This window comes from Phyllobates terribilis, unplaced genomic scaffold (assembly GCF_046119375.1).
Source record: "Phyllobates terribilis strain yellow unplaced genomic scaffold, ASM4611937v1 Scaffold_11__3_contigs__length_659146591, whole genome shotgun sequence".
In the NCBI taxonomy this organism is placed as follows: domain Eukaryota; kingdom Metazoa; phylum Chordata; class Amphibia; order Anura; family Dendrobatidae; genus Phyllobates; species Phyllobates terribilis.
In genome coordinates, this window is record NW_027362771.1 from 546842117 (window position 1) to 546861833 (window position 19717).

The 19717-nt window shown below is 44.9% G+C and overlaps 1 pseudogene; it reads left to right on the forward strand.

Annotated features, from left to right (window-relative positions):
- Positions 1–19717, forward strand: part of LOC141167335 (uncharacterized) — a 253708-nt pseudogene that overhangs the window by 196270 nt on the left and 37721 nt on the right.

Sequence of the window (19717 nt, forward strand, 5' to 3'; positions counted from 1 at the left end):
CTAAAGAGTCCCCGGCCAATGGCCGGAGGACTTCATCATATATAAGGCACCTCCTCCAAAATGGAGGTGCCCGAGCAATGTTGTTTGCACCTGTGTCTCACCTGTGCTTCAGCCCTCAGGTCCCGTTGCCAGTTACCTGCCAGTTACCTGCCAGTTTCCTGCCAGTTTCCTGCTAGTTACCTGCCTGATTCCTGCCTGAATACTTGTTACCTGCCTGCCTGCCTGAGGTCCGACGGTCTGCCTTACAACTCCGGTCAGTCTGTCTAAGGACCAACTTGTCCGCTCACCTGGGAGCGCACATCAGCTACCTGCCTGCTTGCCTGAGGTCCGACGGTCTGCCTTACTACTCCGGTCAGTCTGTCTATGGACCAGCTTGCCCGCTCACCTGGGAGCGCTTCTCCGTTACCTGCCTGCTTGCCAGCCCGGAGGCTCCGTTGTCACGTGCTGTGACCACCAGCTATCTCAGAGACTCTTGCCCGCTCACCTGGGAGCGCATCTCCGTTACCTGCCTGCTTGCCAGCCCGGAGGTCCCGTTGTCACGTGCAGTGACCACCAGCTATTCCAGAGACTCTTGCCCGCTCACCTGGGAGCGCTTCTCCGTTACCTACCTGCCTGCCAGCCCGGAGGTTCCGCCGTCACGTGCCGTGACCACCTGCTATTCCAGAGACTCTCGCTTGCTCACCTGGGAGCACACATCTACCATCTGCCTGCTAGCCTACCCGGAGGCTCCGCCATCACAGGTCGTACCTACCCCTTACCCAGAGACTGCCCTGATCACTTGCCGTAACTCCCTGTCCGTTCACCCAGAGACTGCCACCCGCTCCCTTACAAGGGCCGCCCCCTTGTATAGTAGCTCAGAGGTTCCGCCTCCCGGACCCGTTACATCGAGATCTTGTGAAAATTTTGTTTCCATTTCTTTATCATTTGCATATCATTAACACGTCTATCTATCCTGTGATTTCCATAATTCCAAGACTTTTCCTTCTTGGTGTTGCACTTTCAATGTTGAGAAGTGTATATTATGTTTGGCGCAATCGTATGGTGTCTGTGGTTGGCTAATAACATGGGTTGCCCATAGGTGGCATTAGTGAAATAGCTTTCTTCCTTCTGTTTGCATACCTTTTTCCAGGGAGCATTGCACTTCTGCTCACTAAGAATCTATTGGACGTTAAAACAAGGTTAAACTTGTAAAAAATCAACCACTCCTTCTCACTTTGTCTTTATTTCAATTTTGCTAGTTGGTTACTTCAAAACTTTAGAGATGGAATTAAAAGATTTATATGACGACAAAAAAAATGTCCTCTAGGTTATGGATGTAGCCAAACAGCAAAGATTAGAGTGGAACTGCACAAACTGATTAGACAACAGGATATTTTCAACTTCGATTTCACCAACATACCTGAAGTTTTTTGTAACAGTCTGCAGAATTGATTTACATTACTGGACATGGATGAAACAAAGAATGCCTGAGGAATTATGGAGACATATAAAGACTTATTAGTGAAGAAGCCAGTAAGACAACAAACAAGAGGCGGAAGAGACCCTCGCAGCCATGATTAACAGAGGGGACCCTAAAGATCATCGAAGAAAGACGAATGGAAAAAGCTGAAGGTAACAGGCAGGACACAGACAATATCAGTAAAAGACTAAAGTATGCCATTCGAGCAGACAAAGAACTTTATTACCAGAAGATATTGTAGGGGTTTGGTACTCACTCAGCTGCTTTTGAGGTAGGCACAGGAGTCAGTTTCTTTAAAATGTCCAAGGCAGGTTTATTCGGACTTCATAAACCACACTTTCAAAGTAAATAAAGCATAACCTTGTCTGGCACAAAGTAACAAAACAGGAAAATAAACAGTCCATACAATACTGCGGGTTCACCCGCTCACAGTCAGTGTCCTGTAGCACATACACTATTGAGGTCTCCACATCTCCAGCCACAGACACTGAATGAGATACTCGGTCTCCATTTTTATACACATGTCCTGGGGTAGGGATATGTGAGCAGCCAATCCCACCCGTCTCTTATGACTGCTCGTAAAAACCGGCCCTAATACGCCCAATTAACCCTCTCAGCACTATGTGTGTTGGAGCATACTTTTCACTGTTTTACATTACTGAAGCTACCAACCTCAGAGATACATATCTCCCCTCAAGGACATGTCCGGTGGCCATCTTACATACCCCCTCTGCCCAAAGCCGGGGGACTTGGCACCTTCCGCTGATAAACAGTGGATCCTCGACAATGCATGCATTTTCCCGGGCATATGCTCTACATGGAAGATAAAATCCTGAAGGGCTAGGAACCACCTGGTCATGCGAGCATTGTACCCCTTCTTCTCGCTCATCCACCTGAGTGGGGCATGGTCTGATACCAGCCTGAACTTCCTGCCTAAGAGGTAGTACCTTAGGGTGTCCAAGACCCACTTAATGGCCAAACATTCCTTCTCCACAATGGAGTAATTTTTCTCACAGGAGGTCAGCTTCCAGCTTAAATACATTATGGGTTGCTCCTCCCCGTTCACCTGATAGGACCAGCACCCAGTCCGACATCTGACGCGTCCGTCTGGACCACAAACTCCTTTGAGAAATCCAGAGCCACCAGCACTGGCTGTTTACACAAAGCCTTCTTTAGTTCCTGGAAAGCAGCCTCTGCTTCTGGAGACCACTTAGCCATAACCGACTTTGTCCCTTTAAGGAAGTCTGTCAAAGGGGCGGCTATCATGGCAAAGTTGGGGATGAACCGGCAGTAGTAGCCCACGATGCCCAGGAACGCTCTGACCTGCTTTTTTGAGAGAGGTTGTGGCAAACCCTGGATCGCGTCAATTTTATATATTTGGGGCTTGATCAAGCCTCTGCCTATGACATAGCCGAAATACTTGGCTTCCTCCAAGCCCATGGCACATTTCTTCGGGTTGATGAAAAACCCCGCCTTCCGCAGAGCATCGAATATTGCCTGGACTTTGCTCAGATGGCTTCGATGATCCTGGCTGTAGGTCACAATATCATCCAGGTAGGCCGCTACATACTTCTTGTGGGGAGCTAGAATCCGGTGCATGGCTCTCTGGAAGGTAGCTGGAGCTCCTTGCAACCCAAACGGCATCTTGGTGTACTGGAAACACCCATCTGGACTTGAAAAGGCTGTCTTCTCTTTGGCATCTTGGGCCATAGGAATTTGCCAATACCCTTTTGTGAGGTCAAGGGTGGTAATGTACCTGGCCGGCCCTAGCCTTTCAATTAGTTCATCTACCCTGGGCATTGGGTATGAATCAAACTTAGAGACCTCATTCAGTTCCCTATAGTTGCTGCAAAACCGCCATTCTCCATCTGGTTTCGGCACTAGGACTATGGGACAGGACCAGCCCATCTTGGATTCTTCAATGACTCCCAGACTTAGCATCCGCTTCACTTCTTTTGAAATTACCTCTTGGCGGGCTTCCGGAATCTGATACGGCTTCAGGTTTACCCGGACATGAGGCTCTGTAAGGACCTCATGCTCTATGATCTGGGTACAATCTGGTAGTTCGGAGAACAGGTCCCTGTTCCGCTGCAGCAACTCTCGGCACTGTTGCTTTTGGATAAGTGACAGCGACTCAGCTACCTTGACCCCTTCCACATCGGCTTCAGATTTCACTACCAAACATGGAGTGTCTACGGCAGGGGTCCTCAAACTTTTTAAACAGGGGGCCAGTTCACGGTCCCTCAGACCATTGGAGGGCCGGAATATAGTTTTTTAAAAAAAAACTATGAACAAATTACTATACACACTGCACATATCTTATTTTGTAGTAAAAAAAAAACAATACAGGAACAAATACAATATTTAAAATGAAGAACAAGTAAAGTTAAATCAACCGGTATTTCAATAGGTAGGTAACTGTACCCAATAGACAGCATAGGTCCTCAATAGGCAGGTAAATGACCCCAATAGGCAGCATAGGTCCTCAATAGGCAGGTAAATGTCCCCAATAGGCAGCATAGGTCCTCAATAGGCAGGTAAATGTCCCCAATAGCCAGGTAAATATCCCCAATAGGCAGCATAGGTCCCCAATAGGCAGGTAAATGTACCCAATAGGCAGCATAGGTCCCCAATAGGCAGGTAAATGTCCCAAATAGGCAGGTAAATGTCCCAAATAGGCAGCATAGGTCCCCAATAGGCAGGTAAATATCCCCAATAGGCAAGTAAATGTCCCCAATAGGCAGGTAAATGTCCCCAATAGGCAGCATAGGTCCTCAATAGGCAGGCTGTTCCCCCCTTATTATGCCCCATGCAGGATTTCCCTTTCTCCCACCATATAATGCCCCGTGCAAGATATCACTCCCCTGTCTTTATAATGCCCCATTCAGGATGTCACCCCCCCATATAATGACACATGCAGGATATCACTCCCTTGTCTTTATAATGCCCCATTCAGGATGTCACCCCCCCATATAATGCCCCATGCTGGATGTCACCCCCCATATAATGCCCCATGCAGCATGTCACCCCCCCCCCATATAATGCCCCATTCAGGATGTCACCCCCCCATATAATGCCCTATGCTGGATGTCACCCCCCATATAATGCCCCATGCAGCATGTCACCCCCCCATATAATGCCCCATGCTGGATGTCACCCCCCATATAATGCCCCATGCAGCATGTCACCCCCCTATATAATGCCCCATTCAGGATGTCACCCCCCCATATAATGCCCCATGCTGGATGTCACCCCCCATATAATGCCCCATGCAGCATGTCACCCCCCCATATAATGCCCCATTCAGGATGTCTCCCCCCCATATAATGCCCCATGCTGGATGTCACCCCCCATATAATGCCCCATGCAGCATGTCACCCCCCCCCATATAATGCCCCATTCAGGATGTCACCCCCCCATATAATGCCCCATTCAGGATGTCACCCCCCATATAATGCCCCATGCTGGATGTCACCCCCCCATATAATGCCGCATGCAGCATCACCCCCCCATATAATGCCCCATTCAGGATGTCATCCCCCCCATATAATGACCCATGCTGGATGTCACCCCCCATATAATGCCCCATGCAGCATGTCACCCCCCATATAATGCCCCATTCAGGATGTCACCCCCCCCATATAATGCCCCATTCAGGATGTCACCCCCCCATATAATGCCCCATTCAGGATGTCACCCCCCATATAATGCCCCATGCTGGATGTCACCCCCATATAATGCCCCATGCAGCATGTCACCCCCCCATATAATGCCCCATTCAGGATGTCACCCCCCCATATAATGCCCCATGCTGGATGTCACCCCCCATATAATGCCCCATGCAGCATGTCACCCCCCCCATATAATGCCACATGCAGGATGTCACCTCTAATATAATGCCCCATGCCTCCATACATAAAAAAAAAAAATCCAATACTCACCTCCCTCCTTGCCTGCTGCCGCTGCTCTGGTCCGGACTCCAGCGTCTCCGGCGTTGTCCCGCTCTGCGCTGCCTGTGACGGCTCAGGGGAGGGCGCGGTGTAAAGACGTCACCGCACCCTCTGACCTGAGACGTCACAGGGAGCGCAGACCAGGAAGACAGCGGATCTGCGAAGGCACGGGGAGAGGTATCGGGCTGCCGGGGCCCTGAGAAAGCGGGGGGAAGGGCGGGCGCTGACACCGCTCTCCTCTGTCCACAGCCCGGCGGGCCGGATAAAAGTCCTCCGCGGGCCGCATGTGGCCAGCGGGCCGTAGTTTGAGGACCCCTGGTCTACGGGCTCCCTATCTCGCCATGGCTTGATCAGGTTGACGTGGTATACCTGGTAGGGCTTTATCCTCCCTGGTTGGTGAATTTTATAATTGACATTGCCAACCTTTTCCACTACTTCATAGGGACCCTGCCACTTAGCCAGGAATTTGCTCTCCACTGTAGGGACCAGCACCAGTAACCGATCTCCAGGGTTGAAGTGTCTCACCCTCGCTGACCTATTGTACACCCTCGCTGACCTATTGTACACCCTCGACTGTGCCTCTTGTGCTTTGAGGTGTTCTTTCACAATGGGCATTAATTCTGCAATCCTCTCTTGCATTTGTGCCACGTTTGATTACACTCCTGTAGGGTGTAGAATCAGCCTCGTGGGTCTCCTTTGCTATGTCCAGGAGTCCACGGGGGTGTCGGCCATACAACAGTTCGAAAGGGGAGAATCCAGTAGAGGCCTGTGGGACTTCTCTGATGGAAAACAGAAGGTACGGGAGTAGGCAGTCACAGTTACGGCAGTCTTTCTCTACGACCTTCTTCAAAGGGCCTTTAAGGTTTTATTGAACCACTCCACCAAGCCATCTGTCTGTGGGTAGTAGACTGAGGTCCTCAGTTGTGTGATTTTCAGGATCTTGCACAACTCCCTCATCACCTTTGACATAAATGGAGTCCATTGGTCCGTTAGGACCTCTTTAGGCAACCCCGTCCTGGAAAAGATATGGACTAACTCCCGGGCTATACAGTTGGAGGAGTATCATAGTGGCACGGCCTCCGGATACCGCGTAGCATAGTCCAGTACCACCAGGATGTACTGATGTCCTCTGGCAGACTTGACCAGGGTTCCCACTAGATCCATGGCGATGTGCTCGAAAGGGATCTCTATGACAGGTAGAGGCACTAAAGGGCTAAGGAAGTGAGCCACCGGAGAGGTGGTACAAGACCTACAATAATTCACTATCTCTCGGTGACCCCCGGGCCAGTAGAACCTCTGGAGGATCCTTTCCTGGGTTTTTCCTACCCCCAGATTACCACCTAAGATATGTGCATGGGCCATATCTACCACCCTTCATCTGTATGGCCCTGACACTAGTAACTGCTCGATTACCTCCCCTCTGAGCTTGGTGACCCAATATAGTAACTCCCCATTTACGGCAAAGTACGGATATCAGGTGTCAGGCCCCGGCTCTTGAGCAACACCATTAAGAACCGTTTTAAACACCCCTTTTAGAGTTAAGTCCGTGAGCTGGGCAGTTCCAAAGTTTCCCCCAAACGCCTCCAGTTCAGGGATGTTAGCTTCCGGGATGCGGCATCATCCTCATCCTCAACCAGCACACAAAAGGGAAACCTGTCGGCTGTGGCCTGCGATGAGGTTTCTTCAGGGGCGACTTGGTTGTTGCCCAGACAACCCGGCTTCCTCCCTTTCTCCCACAAGTCCCAAAACAAGGCAAAGTCCCGCCCTATTATAACAGGGTGCAACAGGTCCTTGACTACGCCGACCTCATGGTACTCGGTGCCAGTTTGTGTCTATGACCACTCGGGCCAGAGGGTAGTCCTTAGCGTCCCCATGGATACAACGGACACTGACCTTTTTCCCCGGAACCAGTCTACGAGGAACTGTGGCCCTCACTAGGGTTACCAAACTCCCCGAGCCTAACAGAGCAATCACTTGCATACCATTCACCGACACGAGGCATGCCTGCGGTTCCTCACCTGGCTGAGGGACAGCACGGCAGGCAGGATATGCAAAATATGAGCAACGCTGTCATGCGCTGAAGTCCATCGGCTAAGTTGTCATGGGGCACCAGGCGGCTATGTGACCTGGGGTGTGCAGAGGAAGAACAAACAAATCAATCATGGAACAAATCAAGCCAGACATATCACTCGAAGCAAGGATTACCAAGCTATGACTTGCCATCATACGAAGAGAGCAATGACAGGAGAAGGACATCATGGTCGCAAGAATTGAAGGAACAAGGCAGAGAGGAAGACCAACAACCCAGTGCTTGATACTGTCAAGATAATAGCGGTGAAGACCCCGGTGGACCTATCCAGGCTTGCACAAGATCGATCATCCACCAAGTCGCCATAATTTAGGAGTTAAGTCTGGGATCTGATAATTTTGGAGCTTGGTATTACGTCAATTAAGGGTCCTGGTCTGATGAATGGATGCTCATTGTCCAGCGAAGGGTGCAGTAAATGTTAGCTAATGGGCCCAGTCTAGGTCCTGGCTGCTAGGGAGAAGATGATTGCAACAGGATGAAGTACATCCAGAAAATATTTTATTGTTCTTTATAAGGGAGGCGCCAAATTGTGGGTTTTGACTCGAGTAACAAATATGTTTGACTCTGTGCCTCATTTTGTTTCATTTCATGTACTCTTTTTTTTTTTTTTGCGCATAAGGATGATCGGTTTTGTAATTATGTCATACACAGGACACAAAGCAAATAATCTAGTAAAGATCACATTCCTATGACAGGGCGGATTTTCAGCTTTTGGTTGTATATAACATAAAGATTCTCATTCCCTGACAGCAAGCAGAGATCTTGAGAAAGAATCTATAGAAATGACTTTATGTGCCACCTGCAGTACCACTCTGCGATCAGCAGAGGGCATCAAAGACATAACACAGACCTAAGCGGGACAGAGGGGGCGCTGTACTGGATGGTAGTGAAGCTACACTTAAGGGTCTCCATTTCTCCCCCGGGTCATGCACACGTCCCGGTTTGTACAGTTCTATGTCCTATTAGGAAATGTGCGGTCAGCGTGACATCCAGCATGGAGTAAGGCTGCTCACACCGTAGAGGAGGTATCCTGCCATCATCATTGCGCATGCGCACATCCCTTAGCTGCCTGTTTGTGGGAGGAGGAAAGCACAGTGGCCCGAATTCAGGCTTCTGATTGGATGCTGCGTCCTGTGACGTCACCAGGTAGGCGCACACTCGCATGTGGTAGTTCTGTCAACTGTCATTCTCATTGGTCAATGTCGGTCGTGGGACTTTAATTCCCAGCATGCTCTACGTTCCTTTACACGCCCCCAGTGTTACGTCACTTCTGTTTACTGACGCCTTCTGGGAGTTGTAGTTTTTGTTTAACACGAATGAATTTGAGCTGAAGGGCAACTGGACTACAATTCCCAGATGTCTCTTAGAGCAGGTTGTAATGGGAGTTGTAGTTCTCACTGAGCCTGCAGAGAAAATCCTGGCCTATTCATATGGATTTTATCTATAGGAACCTGGCAGATATTGGCAGTGGCAGCTCAGTGTCGGTGACCTGGACTCAGTGTGAATAACCTGCGGTGTGTGGTGCCTGCTGGGTATTGTAGTTGTGGTGTAGCAGGACTACAAGTCCCAGGAATCAAGATTATAAGTGCAAGTGGGAAAGCAGGGGAGCAGGTAATGTGTGAGCCTGTGTGATGGCATGTTCTTACTGTGTCACCTGTGATGTTGGGGTCCATGTGTGTCTATATGGGTGGGATGGAGACAGACTTCTCTGCTGAATACGTTCCCCAGAGGACAACCCCTTTAATCCATTCTGTTTGTGTGACTTAATAGTACGCAGGGTTCAGTAACGAACTTGCTCTGATCGCTATGGTTTAACCGTTTAAATGTCACTGGAAGTTTCTGACGACGGCATTTAAATGGCCAAATTGCATCAATCAATCGTTCCATTGCCCCCTGGCTATGGCAAGGCAGCTGGGGGCCTATTGCTGAAGGCCCTCCATCAACTCCATCCTGGTACTCGTACGAAGCTTATCCATAAGGCTGCGCTTTATTGGAGATCAGCCATTTTCTTGTATACCGCTGTACTGAAGTATTGCTGTATATAGAAGAAAAGTCCCCTAGAAAGATGAAAAAATATATAAAAAGCATAAAAAAAATATACATAAGAGTTGGAATCATTACCCCACCACCTCTTTACCATTTTCCAAATGAAAAAAACAATATAAATAATAATAATAATAGTTTTTATTTTTATAGTGCGAACATATTCCGCAGCACTTTACCAATTTTAGGGGGGACATATACAGACAATACAGAATAAGCATATCTCATATCGAAAGGAGTGAGGGCCCTGCTCGCAAGCTTACAGTCTATGAATATAAATAAACCTATTTGATCTTAATGCATTAAAATATAAAATTATTTAACTCATATGCAGAGAAGAAAAATTGCCATTTTTAAGTTCTCGCCATCCCCCAAAATAGATTAAAAAGCAAAAAAAAGCGTCCTACATACCTCAAAAACGTATCGATAAAAAACTACAGCTGACTGTGCAAAAACAAGTCCTCGCACAGCTCCGTCCATGGAAAAATAACAAAAAGTGACAGGTCCCTGAAAATGGTGACAGAATTTTTTTTTTTATTTTACAAATATTTTTTTTCATATATCAGTGGCTTAAAAATTCCGTTTTCTTTTCACCACAAACTTATTGACCTGAAGAATCTAACTGGTTATTGTTTTTAATATTAGCTATTTTTTCCTGCTAACAAATTTGTATTCATTACCTCTGTCCATTCATCCATCCATCCACACTCCTCAACATTGAAATTGCAACATCAAGAAGGAGAAGTTATGGAAATCACAGGATGGATAGAGAAGTTACTGATCTGTAAATGATGGAAGAATGGAAGCAACACTTCTTGATTCATCCAGTATTGAGTTTAAGTAACACGCGCAGAAATCCCCGCACTTACAGTCTTGGCTTCTATCTGTGAGGTTATTAATGGTCATCTGAGGAATGTTCTGCCGCTCTGAATGCACTTGGGCAAATCATCAAGATCCGCTGCTGGCAGCTCCTTTTGTAATTGCCAACAAATGACTTCCTGGATGTGCTCAATGGGAGACAAGTCCGGAAACGCTGCAGGTCATGGTAGCACATTTAGGCCACGCAGTTTGCTCACAGTAGAACAAGCAACATGCAACTTATTGTGGTCGTGTTGAAAAATGGCTCCTGGGACACTTTGGAGAAGTGGCCATACCACTGGATCTACCACCAAATCAATGACCAGTGTGACGTTCCCTCTTCATGGCATTACCCGTGTGGTTTCTAGATGGTTACCGGAGGCTGGAATGGAAGTCTATCCTCGTCTGCGATGAGTTCCACTTTTGTGATATCTGGAGATTTGTTAGGAGGCTACGTGGTCAATGCAAGGAATAAGCTACACTAACAGCTCGGTTTTACATTGATTCGGTTGTAGAACCAGTGATACGGTAATTTCTCCAAAGTGACCCAGAAGCCCTTTTTCAATACAACACCAGGCCGCATATTGCTTGTGCTACTGTGAGCAGCCTTGGTCATCTAACTGTGCTATCATGGTCTTCAGCGTCTCCGAACTTGTCTCCCATCGAGCACATCTGGGCCGCCATTGGTAAGCAATTACAAAGGGAGCAGGCAGTAGCGGATCTTGATGATTTGCCCAAGTGCATTCAGCGCGGCAGAACAATCCTCAGACAGCCTCCCTGATAGCAGCCAAGATGTGTAAGTGTGGGGATTTCTGCACATGGCGCTCATACTGAATAAATCCAACATTTTGTTTCCATTTTTTTCCTTATTTGCATATCATTACCATCTCTATCCATCCTGTAATTTCCATAATTCCACAACTTCGTCTTCTTGGTAGTGCAATTTCAATGTTGAGGAGATTTATACAGTGAGGGAAATAAGTGTTTGATCCCTTGCTGTGTTTGTAAGTTTGCCCACTGACAAAGACATGAACAATCTATAATTTTAAGGGTAGGTTAATTTTAACATTGAGAGATAGAATATCCAAAAAAAATTCAAGAAAATCACATTGTAAAAATTAGATAATTTTTTTTGCAGTGAGAAATAAGTATTTGATCCCCTACAAACCATTATGCGTTCTGGTTCCTACAGACCAGTTAGACGCTCCTAATCAACTCATTACCTGCATTAAAGACAGCTGTCTTACATAGTCACCTGTATAAAAGACTCCTGTCCACAGACTCAATTAATCAGTCAGACTCTAACCTCTACAACATGGGCAAGACCAAAGAGCTTTCTAAGGATGTCAGGGACAAGATCATAGACCTACACAAAGCTGGAATGGGCTACGAAACCATAAGTAAGACACTAGGTGAGAAGGAGACAACTGTTGGCGCAATAGTAGGAAAATGGAAGAAATACAAAATGACTGTCAATCGACATCGATCTGGGGCACCATGCAAAATCTCACCTCGTGGGGTATCCTTGATCATGAGCAAGGTGAGAGATCAGCCTAAAACTACACGGGGGGGGGGATTTGTTAGTGATCTCCAGGCAGCTGGGACCACAGTCACCAAGAAAACCATTGGTAACACAATACGCCTTAAAGGTTTAAAATCCTGCAGTGCCCGCAAGGTCCCCGTGCTCAAGAAGGCACATGTGCAGGCCCGTCTGAAGTTTTCCAGTGAACACCTGGATGATTCTGTGAGTTATTGGGAGAAGGTGCTGTGGTCAGATGAGACAAAAATTGAGCTCTTTGGCATTAACTCACCGTGTTTGGAGGAAGAAGAAGGATGAGTACAACCCTAAGAACATCATCCCAACCGTGAATAAGGGTGGGGGAAACATTATACTTTGGGGGTGCTTTTCTACAAAAGGGACATGACAACTGCACCGTACTGAAGGGAAGATGGATGGGGTCACGTATCGTGAGAATTTGGCCAACAGCCTCCTTCCCTCAGTAAGAGCATTGAAGATGGGTCGTGACTGGGTCTTCCAGCAAGACAATGACCCAAAACATACAGCCAAGGCAAAAAAGGAGTCATTCAGAAAGAAGCACAGTAAGGTCATGTAGTGGCCTAGCAAGTCTCCGGACCTTAATCCCATAGAAAACTTATGGAGGGAGTTGAAGCTCCGAATTGCCAAGCGACAGCCTCAAAATCTGAATGATTTAGAGATGATCTGCAAAGAGGAGTGGACCAAAATTCCTCCTGACATGTGCGCAACCCTCATCATCAACTACAAACAACGTCTGACTGCTGTGCTTGCCAACAAGGGTTTTGCCACCAAGTATTAAGTGTTGTTTGCCAGAGGAATCAAATACTTATTTCTCACTCATTATCTAATTTATACAATGTGTTTTTCTTGTTTTTTTTTGGATATTCTGTCTCTCAATGTTAAAATTAACCTACCCTTAAAATTATAGACTGTTCATGTCTTTGTCAGTGGGCAAACTTACAAAAACAGCAAGGGATCAAATACTTATTTCCCCCACTGTATAAATCTCCTCAACATTGAAATTGCACTACCAAGAAGAAAAAGTTGTGGAATTATGGAAATCACAGGATGGATAGAGATGGTAATGATATGCAATGATATGATATTTCCCCCGCTGTATGTAGATAAAATCTCATTTCTTTCTTTTTTTTTCTCTTAAATACAGAATATTTTTTTGGGCAGAATCATGCCTAGCTGTTTGGTTAATCAATGTAATAGCAAAACTGGAAGAAAGGGCCAGAGTGAGCAGATAATTTTGCATCCCTTCCCTAAAGATATCTCAAGAATAACAATATGGCTGCAGCAGACCGGACAGATCTTTAAAGATCTAAATGCTATGGCCCAAAAGATATTGGATGGGAACAAACAGAACAAACATCGTCTGTGCTCGCGCCACTTTACCCCAGATTCGTACATCATCAATGTCAACCATCATGGAAAATCTTTGAGTTTTGATGCCGTTCCATCTATTTTTCCAAATGTCAAAGAAGGAGAGAATATCATCGAAGAAAATTTGAAGAAAAAACGCATGAGAAGAAAAAAGAAACAAATAGATGCCGAAAACCAGAGCCTCCAACATTCTTTGATAGAATCGCCAACCACCATAATTATCGAAAGAATAAAAGTGGAAGAAGACCTTCTTCAGGTCTATCCCACCAGCTTCACTAATGAAAGACTATATGCCGGGGAAGAGACGCTGAAGGATGTGGAACTCAGAAAAATTGGATTTTGCAACATTGAAACCCAGACAAATCACACGCTATCGAATTCCACTCTTGTTTTTAAAAAGGAGCAAGCGGTGGGATCTGATGTTCTGGACAGACTGCCCTCGTCCGGTGCGTATCAACATATTCAATCACTTTTTTGGCAACTTTTACAATTAGAGATGAGAAAATGAATTTGCAGGCAGCGGCCACGTCAGTGGTCCATGATAACTAGAGCTCTGCTAACCTTCTTCTCCATGGGGGCATGCCCTGCTCCAATTTTGATTAGCCGACCAGGATGTTGCAACGATGAAGACACGCCAGACCTTCGAATCATAAAGTGGAGCCGCGGATACTAGTAGGTAAGAGGCGATTCACAGGGCTCTGATTTGGCATTCATTCACCACTAACGTGGCCGCTGGACCAGGATCCTGCAAATCTTTTTTTTTATCATCTCCATTTACAAGCCAAGGAATTTTTCAACTATCGTGTTTCTCTGAAAATATGGCCTAGTAGGATTTTTGGAGTGTGTTTCAAATATAAGCCTTACTCCACAAGAAAGCAATAGTTACAGTCAGGGTTGGTATTAGGGTGGGGACTGGGTAATTTCTCAACGCCTCCACTCTCTTAGGGGCCCTATGACCAAAATGTCACCTAAGGTCCTTTAACTGCAGGAATGTAGAAGAACAGAAGAGGAGACAGGCTGATATGTACCGTAGTGCGGTATATGTTTTTTTTGGGGGGGGGTTTATTTTTGTTTTTAGTAGCAAAACAGCTTTTCGTGATTTTGTGCTCTCTGTAGGGTGTTGTTCTCAGGTAGGCAGTAGGTAGAGTTCACACAGGCACTGTTTTGATACAAGAATCCAATGTGACATTTATTTTTCATTGGTTGCACAGTACTAAACAAAAACCATAAACATAAATCCCTAGCCTTGTCCAGGTGCTAATTAAACAACACAAACTCTGGCTACTGATACACGGCTGAGCTAGTCCCAGTTCGGTCAAACACAACAGCTGTCGTCCATTCCAACCAGTTATACTTGCAGTTTGGTGCACACGGCCTGTGCCGTCTCTTCTCAGAGAGAGATTTTGGCTTATCTCTCTTTAGCGCCAATACAGTCCACTCTGCTCAGCTTCCCCAGCTGACTGCCTGGGATGAACACCTAGCCTGGTTATATGCAGAGCCGGCCAGGTGCACTAATTAGAGCCTTTAAAGCTAGGATTTAACCCTTGCCTACCTGGCTTTGCTACATACTCCCCCCCCCCCCCCCCCTCTCTGCCCAAAGCCAGGGGCTGGGCACCATCTACCAACACACAGAGTCTACAGGGCTTTAAATTGACCCGAACGTGAGTCTCATGCTTGATGACACGAGGGTGACCTACTACTTCCAAGAACTATCCCGATTTTTCAGTCGTGCTGATTTATGGAAAGGAGCAAAGTTCCTGCCACTTTGACACCAGCAATGTTGGCTTCTGACCGGGCCAACAAGTAAGGAGTTTCAAGCAGGTCCCTACCCTTCCAGGGTTTTAGTAGGTTGCCATAATACAGTAGCATGTAAACGTTTGGGCACACCTGGTCAAAATGACTTTTTTTGTGAACAGTTAAGCAAGTTGAAAATTAAATGATCTCTAAAAAGGCCTAAAGTTAAAGATGACACATTTCCTTTGTATTTTAGGCAAAAAAATATATTGTTATTTTTTTACATCTTAAAAATTACAAAAAGGAAAATAGGTCAATGCAAAAGTTTGGGCCCCCTTGGATATTTTTATGCTCAGATAACTTTGACCACAGTTTCAGACCTTAATTAGCCTGTTAGGGTTATGGCTTATTCACTATCATAGTTAAGAAAGGCCAGGTGATGAAAATTTCCCAGCTTTATAAAAACCCATATACAAGTACTTTAGCAATAAATCAGATAAAATGTAACTTTTATATCAATTAATTAAAATAATAAAGTCTATATTTATAGACTTTTTAATTGATATAAAAAAGTTACATTTTATCTGATTTATTGCTAAAGTATACAGTGGGTACGGAAAGTATTCAGACCCCTTTAAATTGTTCACTCTTTGTTTCATTGCAGCCATTTGGTAAATTCTAAAAAGTTCATTTTTTTCTCATTAAAGTACACTCTGCACCCCATCTTGACTGAAAAAAAACAGAAATGTACAAATTTTTGCAAAAAGAAAAACTGAAATATCACATGGTCATAAGTATTCAGACCCTTTGCTCAGTATTGAGTAGAAGCCCCCTTTTGAGCTAGTACAGCCATGAGTCTTCTTGGAAATGATGCAACAAGTTTTTCACACCTGGATTTGGGAATCCTCTGCCATTCTTCCTTGCAGATCCTCTCCAGTTCCGTCAGGTTGGATGGTGAACGTTGGTGGACAGCCATTTTCAGGTCTCTCCAGAGATGCTCAATTGGGTTTATTTCAGGGCTCTGGCTGGGCCAGTCAAGAATGGTCACAGAGTTGTTCTGAAGCCACTCCTTTGTTATTTTAGCTGTGTGCTTGGGGTCATTGTTTTGTTGGAAGGTGAACCTTCGGCCAAGTCTGAGGTCCAGAGCACTCTGGAAGAGGTTTTCATCCAGGATATCTCTGTACTTGGCTGCATTCATGTTTCCTTCAATTGCAACCAGTCGTCCTGTCCCTGCAGCTGAAAAACACCCCCATAGCATGATGCTGTCACCACCATGTTTCACTGTTGGGATTGTATTGGGCAGGTGATGAGCAGTGCCTGGTTTTCTCCACACATACCACTTAGCCACAGTGATCTTGGGGTTCTTCTTTACCTCTCTCACCAAGGCTCTTCTCCCACGATTACTCAGTTTGGCTGGACGGCCAGGTCTAGGAAGACTTCTGGTGGTCCCAAACTTCTTTCATTTAAGGATTATGGAGGCCACTGTGCTCTTAGGAACCTTGAGTAATGCAGAAATTCTTTTGTAACCTTGGCCAGATCTGTGCCTTGCCACCATTCTGTCTCTGAGCTCCTTGGGCAGTTCCTTTGAGCTCATGATTCTCATTTGGTCTGACATGCACTGTGAGCTGTGAGGTCTTATATAGACAGGTGTGTGCCTTTCCAAATCAAGTCCTATCAGTTTAATTAAACACAGCTGGACTCCAATGAAGGAGTAGAACCATCTCAAGGAGGATCACAAGGAAATGGACAGCATGTGACTTAAATATGAGTGTGTGAGCAAAGGGTCTGAATACTTATGACCATGTGATATTTCAGTTTTTCTTTTTTAATAAATTTGCAAAAATTTCTGCATTTCTGTTTATTTTCAGTCAAGATGGGGTGCAGAGTGTACATTAATGAGAAAAAAATGAACTTTTTAGAATTTACCAAATGGCTGCAATGAAACAAAGAGTGAAAAAATTAAAGGGGTCTGAATACTTTCTGTACCCCCTGTATATATTATTCCTGATTCAGTTGCTCTACACTAGCTCTTTGCTATTTATTATTTATAAAAACCCAGCCTCCTCTAACCTTGTGCCAAAAAACAGCAGCCATGGGTTCTTCTAAGCAGCTGCTTAGTTGCCCTTTCCTCAGTTCGAAATGTAATTAAGATTTAGCAGTTAACAGGAACAGTGGAGGTTAAGATAAGGTCCGAAAGAGCAAAATTTCAGAATGAGCTGCTCATTGGATTGCTAGAGAGGCAAATCAGATCCCCCGCTTGACTGCAAAAGACCTTCATAAAGATTTAGCAGGCTCTGGAGTTGTGGTACATTGTTCTACTGTTCAGAGACACCTGCACAAATATGGCCTTCATGGAAGAGACATCAGAAGAAAATCTTTCCTGCATCCTCTCCATAAAATTCAGCATCAGAAGTCTGCAACAAAAAAAAAAAAACATCTGAAAAAGCCTGATACATTTTGGAAACAAGTTCTGTGGACCGATGAGGTTCAAATAGAACTCTTTGGCCACAATGATCAAAGGTATTTGTGGAGAAGAAAGGGCAGAATTTCAGGAAAAGAACATCTCACCAACCATTAAGCATTGGAGTGGATCAATCATGGGGTGGATTGTGTTGAAGCCAATGTCATTGGGAACATTTCACAGGTAGAGCGAAGAATGAATTCAATGAAATTTCAACAAGTTCTTGATACAAACATAACACCATCTGTAAAAAAGCTGAAGTTGTAAAGAGGATGGCTTCTACAAATGGATAATGATCCTAAACACACGTCAAAAGCACAATAGACTACCCCAAAAGGCGCAAGCTGAAGGTTTTACAGTGGTCCTCACAATCCCCTGATCTGAACATCATTGAAAATCTGTGGCTAGACCTGAAAATAGCAGTGCATGCAAGACGACCCAGGAATCTCACAGAACTGGAAAAATTTTCCAAGGAAGAATGGATGAAAATCCCTAAAACAAGAATTGAAAGACCCTTGTCTGGATACATAAAGCGTTTACAAGTTGTGATAGTTTCCAAAAGGGGGCGCTACTAGGTACTAACTATGCAGGGTGCTCAAACTTTTGTGTCGGCCCATTTATCTAGTTGTAATTTAAAAAATGACAATATTTTTTTTGCCTAAAATACAAAGGAAATGTGTCTAACTTTAGCCCTTTTAGAGATCATTTCATCTTCAACTTGCTTAACTGTTCACAATAACAGTAATTTTGACCAGTGGTACCCAAGCTTTTACATGCCACTGTATATGGGAAAGGCCTTCCTTTACCCTGGTCGTTGTACTTTATAGTTGGCCTCTCTCACTTTTTCCACCACTCTATAGGGCCACTGCCACTGGGTAAGCAACTTGCTCTCCCCTGTGGACACTACCACAAGTACCCAATCCCCAGGCTTAAATTGTCTCACTCAAGGCAACCGATTATACCCCCTGGATTTTTCTTCTTGGGTATTGAGAAGGGGCTCTTTTACATGTCTCTTCACTTTGGTCCCACTACCCAAGCGATTATTATACCTGACCCTTTGCAGAAAACAATTATCGGCTCCCATCTTCTAGGGAACCCCATTTAACACACATTTTCCAGAATACCTTTTTACTGTTAAGTCCCTGAGCTGGGTAGTCCCATAGTTGTCCTGGGACTCCTCCAGATTAGGGACATTGGCTTCAGGGGATGATTCCTCATCCTCCTTTCTACCCAGTACAGTGAACGTAAATTCACAGTTTACAGTTAGGTCCATATATATTTGGATAGAGACAGCATTTTTCTAATTTTGGTTCTAGACATTACCACAATGAATTTTAAACAAAACAATTCAGATGCAGTTGAAGTTCAGACTTTCAGCTTTCATTTGAGGGTATCCACATTAAAATTGGATGAAGGGTTTAAAGACTAAACTTCAGACAGAAAGGCCCACAAACAATCAGTAACTGAAATCCACCGCAGTGAAGGCCTGGCAGAGCATCAAAAAGGAGGAAACACAGCGTCTGGTCCATGAGTTCAAGACTTCAGGCAGTCATTGCCAACAAAGTGTTTTCAACCAAGTACTAGAAATGAACATTTTATTTACAATTATTTAATTTGTCCAATTACTTTTGGTCCCTTTAAAAACAGGGTGGCACATGTTAAGGAGCTGAAACTCCTAAACCCTTCATCCAATTTTAATGTGGATACCCTCAAATGAAAGCTGAAAGTCTGAACTTCAACTGCATCTGAATTGTTTTGTTTAAAATTCATTGTGGTAATGTCTAGAACCAAAATTAGAAAAATGTTGTCTCTGTCCAAATATATATGGTCTATTCTCATCAGATCTATATCCACAAGTATACACCACCAAAATAGTCATGTAAGATAGGGAAAGGGGAAAGTGTGGATACAAAGAAATTTAAAATGCATAAACTTTATTGATTAATTAAAATCCTATAGATGTAAAATTGCTCATGCATCTATAGATGCATATGAGGTAACCACCTACTGATAGAAAAAGTGGTACCCACTAATAGATCTGGCTGGATGTAGTGTAGGGCAAATTATGGGACACCTCAGTCAAGTCCCTCTAATGTAGGCCCGAGGTTATATATAATATATATGTGATATCCCCATATATTGGAATAGCCTAAATATGAATGTCAGGTGGAACAATTAAAGTTGGAAATATATAGTT